Source organism: Trichoplusia ni, chromosome 14 (genome assembly GCF_003590095.1).
Source record: "Trichoplusia ni isolate ovarian cell line Hi5 chromosome 14, tn1, whole genome shotgun sequence".
NCBI lineage: Eukaryota > Metazoa > Arthropoda > Insecta > Lepidoptera > Noctuidae > Trichoplusia > Trichoplusia ni.
The window spans coordinates 2093793-2105765 of NC_039491.1; positions in this window are offsets into that span (position 1 = coordinate 2093793).

Here is an 11973-nt window from a genome sequence, read left to right on the forward strand (position 1 = left end):
CTGTCCTCAATTGCACCTATACTTTTATTAGAGCTCATTAAATAGTCACTTATCAATTATAATTGTAAACGTTCAAATACTTCGTTAATTAGTAAGCAAGTCATTTTTGATAATGTTTACATTAAATGTTGGATATTATTTTTATAACTTTATAAAAGTTGCTTATTAATACTGGCAATACTCTACCAAGAGATTTAATCGCTTCTACCATAAACGTTAAACATATAGTCTATGGCTATCCTAGAACATGACTGAGCTGTCAAATGCAGAAGATTTTAACTGTTACTTAGGAACGATTCATTAACAATAAAAAATGAGAGGAAACCTGAGGCGAAGGTGTTTTTTTAATAATTAATATAAATTTATTTATAATACGTTCGTATTTGATAACATTGGCCCTAAAAACAATAATCCATATCTTTTTGCACAATATTTTGACTAACACTAGCTAGCACCACTTCCCGTATGTTCGTAGCATATATTATGCATTGTCTCTATACCTAAATTGTTACATATAAAAATGTCATCTTATAAAAGACAAACAAGAATAAAATATAATACAATACAGTATAAAGAACAATCCTTACAAAGAACGAGACCGCGGACCACAAAACATCGTTTATTTAGCTACCCTACAATTACCTTACATCTATTAAATTAAAATTAATTTTACAATTCACACACCGAGTGCGGATGAAAGATGTTTTTGCGTTAATTACTATGAGTTATAACAGCTCTTTGTTCATACGGTAACTGTAAGTCGTTGACTTAATTATGAACTAATTAATGTAACGATACGAATCTAATCTCTCTGTTTCGTGTGTTCGTTTGTTTGTAATATAGCACTAAACGTGTGTTGGGCATAAATTATAAAACTGTTGTTTTAACTGATTGTTTTTATCGCGTTAATCTGTTTAGTGGTTAGATTTAACTCCCGATCTACATTATTTAACTGTTATCGCTCGTGTAACGTTTATACGGTCGGGTTTGCACCTGTTACTTATTGTGACCTGATTTGTGGATACGGGACTTTCGTGCTGTACCTAATTGTAGGCCCCGAGTTATACTTCATGATTGCCTTTGCAAATTGTTCGAGATCTCGGTTCGTGGACATGTGTCAATTCAAGTATTAGTGCTGATCGTGAGGCTATAATGTAACGATGTACCGACAAGACTGCACTGATAGTGTGTTGTGGTCACCGCTCCGAGTCCACTGAATACGTGCCACAGGTTCCATCCCCGCGTAGGACAAGCATTTTTGTGATCCATGATTGCGGGAGTCGTTTTTAAAAAAAAAAGGAAATAGAAAATGCGTTCTGGTCAATTAGTTTCAGCCATTTTATATATAGGTCTATAAGTAGGAACTATGAACTTGTATTCTTTTTTTTGTTTCATAGGTCTAATAAGTGAGGGGTTTTCTGGGCTTCAAACTTACTTTTGTTAACTTCCTATATCTAGGTACTAGCTGTTGCCCGCGACTTCGTCCCCGTGGGTAGAAGATATAAGTTATGATTTAGGTATACCTACCCGGTTTTTTTCACAATTTCCATTGTACCTTAGCTCCTATTAGTCACAGCCTAAAGCCTTCCTCGATGAATAGTCTATTCAACACAAAAATATTTTTTTAATTTGGACCAGTAGTTCCTGAGATTAGCGCGTTCAAACAAACAAACAAACAAACTCTTCAGCTTTATATATTAGTATAGATATGTACATCATTGACGAAATATGAGATTAAGTCGGTACGAAGATGATAATACAGGTGTAACGACGTCTTACAAGAAATTGTACAAATTTCAAATCTTATTAGTAGCAAAAATACTTGACATGTACCTAACTGTAAAAGTTTTGCAATTACTTTAAGCTTTTTAGTTTGCATATAAAGATATACATCGATGAATTTTGAAACCCATTATTTTTTTTTAAGTCAATATACGTGTCCAATGTTACTAAATTACTGTTACTGTTATATTTTTCATATAATTTCCAAATGCTTTTATAACTATAAATCTTTTGACAAGTGTCGGCCGCACAAATTACAAAAGTGATATTGACAACCCGTAGAGCTTGAGCCATAAAAAGACATAAATAAATGGAGTCTACATACAATCAAGACAAAAACCTCGTTTAATGGACCACAGAGGTCTGTAACCACCGCTTAAAGTAATACAATTGTGAGTGTGGAAGCGGGATGGGGCACTACATGATGTAGAGTGGTGTCTCGGTCCCACATGCTATAATATTACTAAAAGACGTGTCTGTAAACCAGCAGATCTCTAAATGCCACCGTACTATGCATACGGACCATCCGTCATTCCGGTTTGGTAAGTGCTGATGTACGAAACTTCAATTTAAATTAATACACTCACATGATTCATAATACAACCGGTGGGACTTAGTCAATGTATCATTTATTTTTAATTCACGTATTTAACACGCCGCAGTTTGTTTGTTTACACTTTAATTATGCGAACATAAATAACTCGCGAGCATTCATCATTCCATCCCTTTTATTAAGACAGTGAGGACCGGTCGACTCCAACTATTATGGGGATCAATATCGGATACAATGGGATTGTAAAAGGGGGCTCATATTTTGATATTCACAAAAAAAACTAACTCTTCCGCGACCCTCTTACGCAATGCCGCACTTATTTTGTGTTGTCTCACTTGGTATTAAGAGCGAAAATTGTTCAACGGGATATTTGTTGTTCACAATGTCAGGAGAAAAAAACATAAAATTTTCCGAATGAGATATGAAACCTTATGTTGATGAGCGTAAGGTTTGATTTCGCGGGTTGAGTTGAGAAGAAAGCTTTTACATCATCTAGTAACGTGTATTGATTGAAGAGACTCCCGTTAGGTTTTTACATAATATCTGTTTCTGTAGGGGGTGGGTGTACATGGATGTGAGCTACACTTTATATTTGCGATTCCGTGTCATTTTTATGGGTATTTTGAACTCAGTTTGTTTTTCCGGTTGGAAGCGAAATTGTTATGTTCACTAAGTAGTGATTTCCTTAAACCAAATCTATACTTTCAAGCTATAGTGACACTAATAAAAGCTAAAGTATCTTTGACGATCCAAACATAATTTAAGTGAGCAGCTTTCTATATTGTTCACAAATAAACCATGCACTTCAATTGTTAAATGACCTCATTAAAATTAAAAAACCTTTGATTGATATTACTTGTGCGATCCAAACAGTATCAACAAGATCTACACGATTTCCGTACTTGTTGAACGTGATGCTTTTCTTTCACCAACAAACAACAAACAAAACAAGAGATGACTCACTCGTGTTTGGCGCCAAACAGAACTTTGCTGGAGTCTCGATCAACCAATCACTTTTAAGCAATCAAGTCAGTTACACGCTGTATGCCGACAAGAAACAACGTTTTGGAGGAAATTCTAAGATTATAAATAAAATCGAGTTTGGTTTGTCGTGGTATCCTTGCGGTTCTAATGCGTGCCTTTGTAGGCTCGAGATGCCGGTTTAACACACTGACTAAAGATGAATCAAAGCAATGTGGGGGTTTCCCCACATTGCTTTGATGATGCCTGAAACCAACCCGTAGTGACCTACCGTGGTGGTCAATTCAACCATTCCCAAGACGGGAAGAGGACCAATAGGTACAATAGGACACGAAAAGCTGTTATTATTATATTATTTTTAGTATAGCAACATCTTTCACGTACCCGCAATAGCCGCATTTTATTCTCTTGCAGAAATATGTCGCAATATTATAAAGATCTGGATGAAATAAATATTAATATGGGGTTATGGAATTTAACTAGTCTAACACATAAAATACCCTCAATGACGTTGATTATGGAGACACGCGGAGGGTGAGTCGGTCCTTTTCATTTTTTACTGCCCCTTTTATTTATTACAGAGGAGATTGAAAGGGGATGGGTGGGCGAGGCCATGATCGCCCTACGACGAACGAGTTGGATGATATGACTCGCATATGCGCTAATATTTTAATACCGCTGTGGCGACTTCGTTAGAGCAAATTTGCACTTTGATCAGCGATGAAATGAATTAGTCTGTATTGTCAATACGTAACTGTTTGGTTTGGGGATGTTCAGTTATGTTTGCTCTTTTGTGTTTTAATATTCAATTACGCTTGTTTGCAACATTATATCAGATTGCAGATATGTAACAAAAATTTGTGGAATGTTGTGTCTTAAAAAAGTCCAACGAACGCACGCGAAGTGGTATACTTTTTTGACCTATCCTAATAATCTACACCTTAGGGCTCAATAATCGAGAACCGAACATTTTTGTTTTAGTTCATCAGTGAAAAGTGAGCCAGATTTTCGTATTGATTTGTGGAGTAAACAGCGCAATGTATGTGTGTTAATTAATGTTTTAATACTCAACTGGCACTGTGGTGGTTGTCAGAATATCAGCGAATACAAATTATATTAATATCCTTTGTTTGTTACTAGGTCAAAATACCGAGTTGCGATGGCACTTGTAATATACATAAAATAACTACATGAACACACTTTTAAATTAATTATAATTATCGGATAAATATCAACAGAAATAAAACGCGATACAAATGTTCATGTAATCGTAGTTGTTAATCCGACAATCTGAAAATCAATACGTGTATCAAAATGTGTATAGTATGTTGCACTTTCCAAAATTTATGTGCCGAGGGTGGCTCCCCATAAAGTTCACATGTGCAGTAACGAGTCGGCCAGTTTAAACCACCGATATTGCTGCTATGAAATATTGATGGGTACACGAAGGTACACTATTATCATGTCAACTAAACGTACCGTTCAGATTTATTTTTATGTTTCTATTCTAGATATAATTGTTTTGGTAGTCACGTAAGGTCAGTTTGTAATAGAATTGTTGGTAATTATGACTCAATTTGAAATTATTTGACTATATTTTTGAGTGTTGGATTTCTTTGAGTTTTAGTTTATTCTATGATGGGTTGCCAGTCTATAGCAATGCTGGATAATCTCTATTCTGGTAGGAAAAGACAATCACGCTACGTTTGGGATTTCAAATTCGTTTCTGGTTTTTAGATTTTCTCTTTCTCTTGTTCAAATCAAGGAAAAGTGTTAACTTTTAAAATTCAACCTGCATATCAAATGAATCATAACTGGTTCATTACAGATCGACTTCCCCATTTATATAAGCATGTTACATTAACTACCTCTTAAGCATACAGTTAATAAGTTAGCTAACTTGAAACATCGGCGGTAAACTAAGCATATTTGTAATGTAATTTATTATATGTAATACGTTATTATACAGTATGATTTATCCTAAACAAGTTGGTGTGTTTGGTGCGAATACATGTTTCATGTGAAGCTGGGGCGATACTGGTTTCAAATGCCAATACTGCTCTGTCTGAATGAAATATAGAAGCAGTGCGTGCATAGATGGAGTAAGTGCAGAGATGAGAATATTATTGTCTTTTCTGCCTAGTGTCGGTTATGACTGTATAAAGTTTTCTGCCTATTAGTAAATGCTTTTGTGTATCAATAAAAAAATGTCTCCTGCTCAAAATAATTTAATCCCTGTGAAGAGCGAGGGGGTTTCAGAAAACAAGTGCAACCACACCACAAAGAGAATCGGAACAAGCATTCGTGGATCACACTTATATTTGTCCTACGCGAGGATCGAACCCGCTAATAGGTACAGAGTGTCACGGCAGTAGACGTAATATACACATAAGGTATATAAATTATATGGGTTTATACATTTAGAAATATCAGATAACGGATAATAATAACTATACAATTATTAATTACTTTGCTTCTGGTTTTCAAATTTAGAGAGTTCAGAGACATGTACAGTCTGCATAAACAAACAATGTGCTAATAATCTATGGCTCCATAACTGGATTAGCGTCCGCCGCGCGTATCGCCGTAATATATCGTTTCGATTGAGTTTTGGTGTATCATTTGGAATGATTCGCAGTTCCACCCCTTGTGTGCCTGACAAACGCATCTTTGCAGCTTTTGAGGGTTACACCATGGAGTTTACAGTGTTATTCAAGCATAAAATAAACATCTGTAGGTGCTTTTCAATGTATGCGACTTATAAAGTGGTCATTAAATTAAAAATGTTTTAAGGCGGTTGCTACAGAAATATGGATCTAAAATACCTCTAGATAATATATACAAACAATAGACGTGGCGGTATCCTAACCTAACAAAACAAATTATTGTAAAAAAAAGGAAAATTAAGTCGCGACGGTATCAAAACTTTACACGTTAGGATTTAATATAACTCCCTTTCATTAACGTCTTAAACAAACTATTTTCTTTAACTCTACTTTTACTCGATCTCCGTTGCCATAGCAACGAAATATGTTTGCAAGTTTCAGGATGTTGTCTAGACAATACATTGAAGGGTATTGACACTGCAGAAAGATTTCTAGTTAAATACAAATCGGACTTTTATATTTTTCATAATTAATTGGATATTTTTTTTTTTGTTGTCAGCAGAAAAACAAAATGATAACTAATTGGTATCTGATATTTTATACACGTGTTTAGTTCATTGTTTTTTGTTGTTCTTTATTATATTATTTATTGTAAAGATACGGCTTGACTTTTGAAGTACCTTAAGAGACTTAATTTTCTATACAATTATATAAAAAAATATATATATTCAAGTTCCTTAGAAACAGCTGACCGACAACAGAGGCAACAAAACAATATAATGATCTGTGGAAGTTTGAAGCAAAGTTAATCATTTTGTTTTTCTTTCGTAACACTTTCATTTTTTTCAACAAAATCTTATGTATGAAAACCAATAACAACTCATTTCCCATAGGTATGTTTCACGCCGATTGAAAATCTATTTTGAACACAACGCTTACACAAGTTTGTTTGAATATTATTCATGTATTTTACACGTGCTAATGTTTAGGTTTAGGTAAAACGTAACATGTGAATCTTATGCACGTGCTTCCGCGAATTTGTGCATATGCCACGAAAATAGAAACCTAGCCGATGAATTTTCTACGTCCACGTTTAGTTTTTGAGCTTTTTGATTTATTTATTAAGTAAGTTTTCCCTTCGGTTTTGTCTCTATTAAAAATATTTTGCTACTGCTTGATGTCGACTCTTAAATAGTCGAAAAGCTCCATGCAACGCCATCTATCTGACGCTTTATGAAACTGCTTAAGGGTGAGCGTTTTGCTGCAGCGAAATTTAAGTCTGTTATTATCCGAGATCACATCTTAGGGTTAAAATATTGCTTCTACGATTTCCTTAATATCAAAATCTCTTAATGTATTCACTTCTTCATACATTAGTCTTTAATTATCATAAAATATCGCAAGAAATTAACCTAAAACAAAAATATAACTTTCGGCAAAAGATAGCAAATCTCTGAAAAGCGCTAAAAAAGCGCTGTCGAAAAGCTATGTTTGTATTAAAACAAAAGTGTGGTGAGTGTAGTCTCGGTGCAGAGACAACGATTTAAAGCGAACAGTCCGTCAATAAGTCTCGCCTCGGATCGGTCAGGGTTGGTAATTGACGGGGGAGGCACCGACTTAGGGTTGTCACTGCCCTGTAATTGAATATTTGGGAAGACGTATAAATCAATTGATTTTGTGACGTATTTTTACTTATTATGCCTATATGGCCGGTGGAAGAATTGATACTCACATTGCCACATACTGACACCAAACGCTCCTGATGCAGCACAGCCGTTCAGGTTTAGTCACTAAGAGTTTGATACTTCTCGGGGAAGTTGATGTCTATAAGCTTAATAGGAAGGAAAGTGTTCACTGAATTATTGAAATATGGTCATAATATATTAAAATTTGCATTTATTATTGACTGTATTACTCTGAAACGATTTTTGATGAAAGTTTAGTCCGGTATAGCACTCAAAGCCTGCGTTAAAGAAAACTGACTTGGTTAAACAGTAAACCTAAGAATAAACAGCGACTAACAAAAATAATTCAAGTCTTCCCAAACAAATGATATTAAAAGTGCGCTAGTAATAAAAATAATTTACATATTTCGGGGAGAGATTTACAGCGTCTCGTCGCGCTAACCCTAGTCGCGGGCCAGTTACAACGCCTTCCCCTAAAACATTGTCATCTGAATTTGTGCCCGAAGTAAATAAGAGTCCCGGGGAGTCCTCCGGTCTAATGGCGGTAGATTTATAGATTTTCCCTGGATGCCCCGCCGCGCCGGGATTAAATTACGCCAGCCGTATTGGCCGGGAGGAATATTAGCACTTGTATTTGTTTCCGCACTTCGGTTTCGACAGATTTGAGCGGTCATCTGAGATTTTAGCTTCGCGGATTTTGGAGATTACGTAAATTAACCCTTTGTTCATAGATCTTTTTAAGTAAAATAGCCTTTGTCGTATCTGTCGCTCCCACTTTTAAATATAAGGATTGAATAAATCATTTTATCGTTAAAAAAATATGGTTTTGTTACGTATATATTTTTTTGTAATTTGAATGATCTTACGAGGTAGATATTGATAACAAAATCATAGCTTTCCTGAAAATAAAGTCAAAGAAAATATAATAGTTATCGCATGGAACATGTTTATCACAGAAGATTAAGTATTAAAGTATGTATATTTGGCTTCCAAAGCCATAAAACAGTAAAATGTTTAGATATACACCTCAAACAAATTCAAGTCTTTATTTTCAAAAAATATATGACGTAACGTAAAGACATAGTAACACATCCAACTTCAAACCAACTTAAACACTAATTAAATCTAAATATTCACTTGTAAACCTTAAAATAAAGTACAAGTAATCTTACATTTTTAATAACAGTTTTCTTCGAGTTGGTCTCTTGCCCACTCTAGACGGGGTGCGGGGGTAGTAGCGACCCCTGATTTTTAAAATCGCAGACGGGTTAAGTCGCGGGTGCATGGAAGCCCCCACCCTATAATCGGTGACTGTGTGCGTAAGTTCCATTTCTCCTGGATGTATAATTGTTGGTATTACTTCTTCGCTTCAGTAAGTTGAAGTTTTGATTTGGAAGTTTGTTTCACTGTTTATGAAGTTATGTACGGTAGTCAATAAGGCATTTTTTCTTAACATTTTTTTATTAATAATTTATTGTAATAAAATCCATACTCTATTACTAATATATAAAGCTGAAGAGTTTGTTTGTTTGTTTGTTTGAACGCACTAATCTCAGGAACTACTGGTCCAAATTTAAAAAATATTTTTGTGTTGCATAGACCATTCATCGAGGAAGGCTTTAGGTTATAAACCATCACGCTGCGACTAATAGGAGCGAAGATACAATGAAAAATGTGAAAAAAACAGGGCAGGTATAAATCATAACTTATATCTTCTACCCACGGGGACGAAGTCGTGGGCAACAGCTAGTATTGAATAATTGCTCTGGCGGAATGATTGCTCGCGTCAGTGATCAATAATTTTGTTTCTACTGATTATTATAATTTATAATAAAGTCAACTGTTGAGATAACAGCTTAATTTAAGGGTTAAACGCTTGTACAGCTTTTATACAAAGACGACGGCTTAGTCAACAAACCATGGTAAAAATAACATTGAAAATCCTAATAACCTAGTCAAAGCCGGAAATGTGAGCACTTTACCATCGACCCTCTGTTTTTAAAACGAAAGAACACCCAATATCGGGTCCCCTTTGTGCATGCAGTCTAATTTACATACCTATTCTTGTACATAGCAATTGATATCCGTCCACATTACCACGGCGCGCAGGGACGGAAGATTTTCCTCATGTGTTTTCCCTGAACACCGCGAACCGTGTTCTTTTGTTTCGATATAAATATCTACGGGCAAAAAACAGGGACGAAATCAGGCACTCAAAACCCTTCCCCACTCAACTCGTCTAGAAGAAATACACAATATAAAATTGAACCATAAAATTCACGGTGGAATGTGTTACTTTAACGGCTAAACGATTGTTCGCGACTTTTTTGTTGTCATCAAAATCAGTAAAATAATTTTTAGTGGTCGTTATAATTATTTTTACGAGTTCCGCCACACGCCACTACATAAAAGTCTTTTGAGCGTGAGTTTTACAGTTTGCAGGTTTTGTTCAGTGGACATAACGACTTGCTAAATTATGGTGCGTTGTGATGGCACGCTTTCGTTTTATCTTGATAGTAATCAATTGTTTCGGGATGTGTAGTGCTTACTTGATTAACTGAAGTACTTTTATTTTTTTAGGTTTAAAACTTGGAATGCGTTGACATTGAATGACTTACATACCGAAGGATGGTTAAGAAAAAAACAAATGTCAAAAAATCCTTTTCACACTCTACTAAAGATTTCACGGAAAAATAGAAGAATGCGTCATTAATACGTCGATACTACTTAAAGTATAGATTAGCCCAAGTACAAATTCCTTTAGTAAAACATTTGTAGTGAAGTCTTAAATAATTAAACATACTTATATGAGTCAAGCCTGTCAATAACAAGTGGCCTTGAAAATTGAACGTAGTCATAATCGATTGATGATACAAGTCTTGAATAAAATATCATTATTCTCGGACTTAGCAATACCTTATTACGGAGGAATTCTAGGTGCTAATGTAACTGTGGCTGTTATGTACGTTGCTATTGGTTTTAGATTAGAAATCCTTCGCAGTACACAAAGTGACAATATGGTCTTAACCTCACTCCAAAACTGCTATTATAAAGTGGAATGATTTCAAGATTACTGTCGCTCTATTAATTAATATGGCTAAACTATGACCCGACCACAACATAATTTGGAAATTGATTAAATACCATGAATCTTTTCCAAACTCAGGTATAGTAGAGCTGATGATGGTAAGAGAAATCAATTCTCTTTAAAATAAAAAATAAAAAGTTTTTATTTCACGTAGGCCTTTTAAATGTGAGAGTAGTGGCTCAAGGTGCGCGGTTCCAAAGTATCACTCATATGGGGAAGAACGGACGAAAAACTTAATTGGTTACAAAAATAACAAACTTGGATCATTTTAATTATAAAAAAATATTTATGGAATGTTTTAAATATCATTAGTTCTCGGAATCATGAGCTCAGTCTCCTGTAGAGTTCTCATAATTTTTGCACCTACTGTTCCTGAACTTCGTAAGGGTGTGAGCGAGAGTTGTGGCGTGCGTGAGCCACCAGTCCCCATCCGGTCGCCTTCCGGTTCGGTTTCCAGTGAAGCTGTAAATCCCCCAGCATACGGTACGTGTATCCGACACCAATACAAACCTGATACCACTTACCAAAGTAATGATACAATTATGGCAATATCATTATTTCTCCACTTTCTGGCTTAGAGGGTATTAAGATTTTTATAAAAAAAACTTGCTCTTCTAAAAATCATGGTCTTGCAAATAAGTTTTCACTGATAAAATTATTAAACAAAGCAATAACGTGAGGCAATAATTGTTCTTAACTGTATGAAATATGTACCCCCGTACAGATACTATTCATTAATATTGTCTAGTCTCCACGTCTCCTACAAAACCTACGGGACTGCCCTCGCCGGCGCCAAGTCAAATCTTCTAATAGTTGTCTACAAATGTTTCCCTCCAAAAACTATTCGAAACATTCGGTTAAACATCTTTGATTACTAAATTTGAGGTCATAAATCAAAACAAGAGCATCGGTTCCCAATCTCTTGTTGCTATTACATCGAGGTACAGACACATTAATCATTTACAATTACGTTAAACGGCCCAAGGATCCAGTGGAGGAGACTCCGGCCGCATTGTGAATAGGTACTCAACTGACAGTGGACAAATAACAAAACTGGGTTAATCTTTTGCCTCCCGCATCGGCTGGAGGTGGAGGATCACCCCTCGCTCCCTCTCGCTCGACCCACATAAAGTCAGAAAGAGACAGAATACCAGCACTCACATCCAAAAGGATTTACAACAGCTGCCTCACTCGCCCGCTTCACTTCTATTGACTTACAAATTAAAGTCCTTATTGGAGTGACACCTGAAATTTTTACCTTTGGAATTCAAAAAAGAT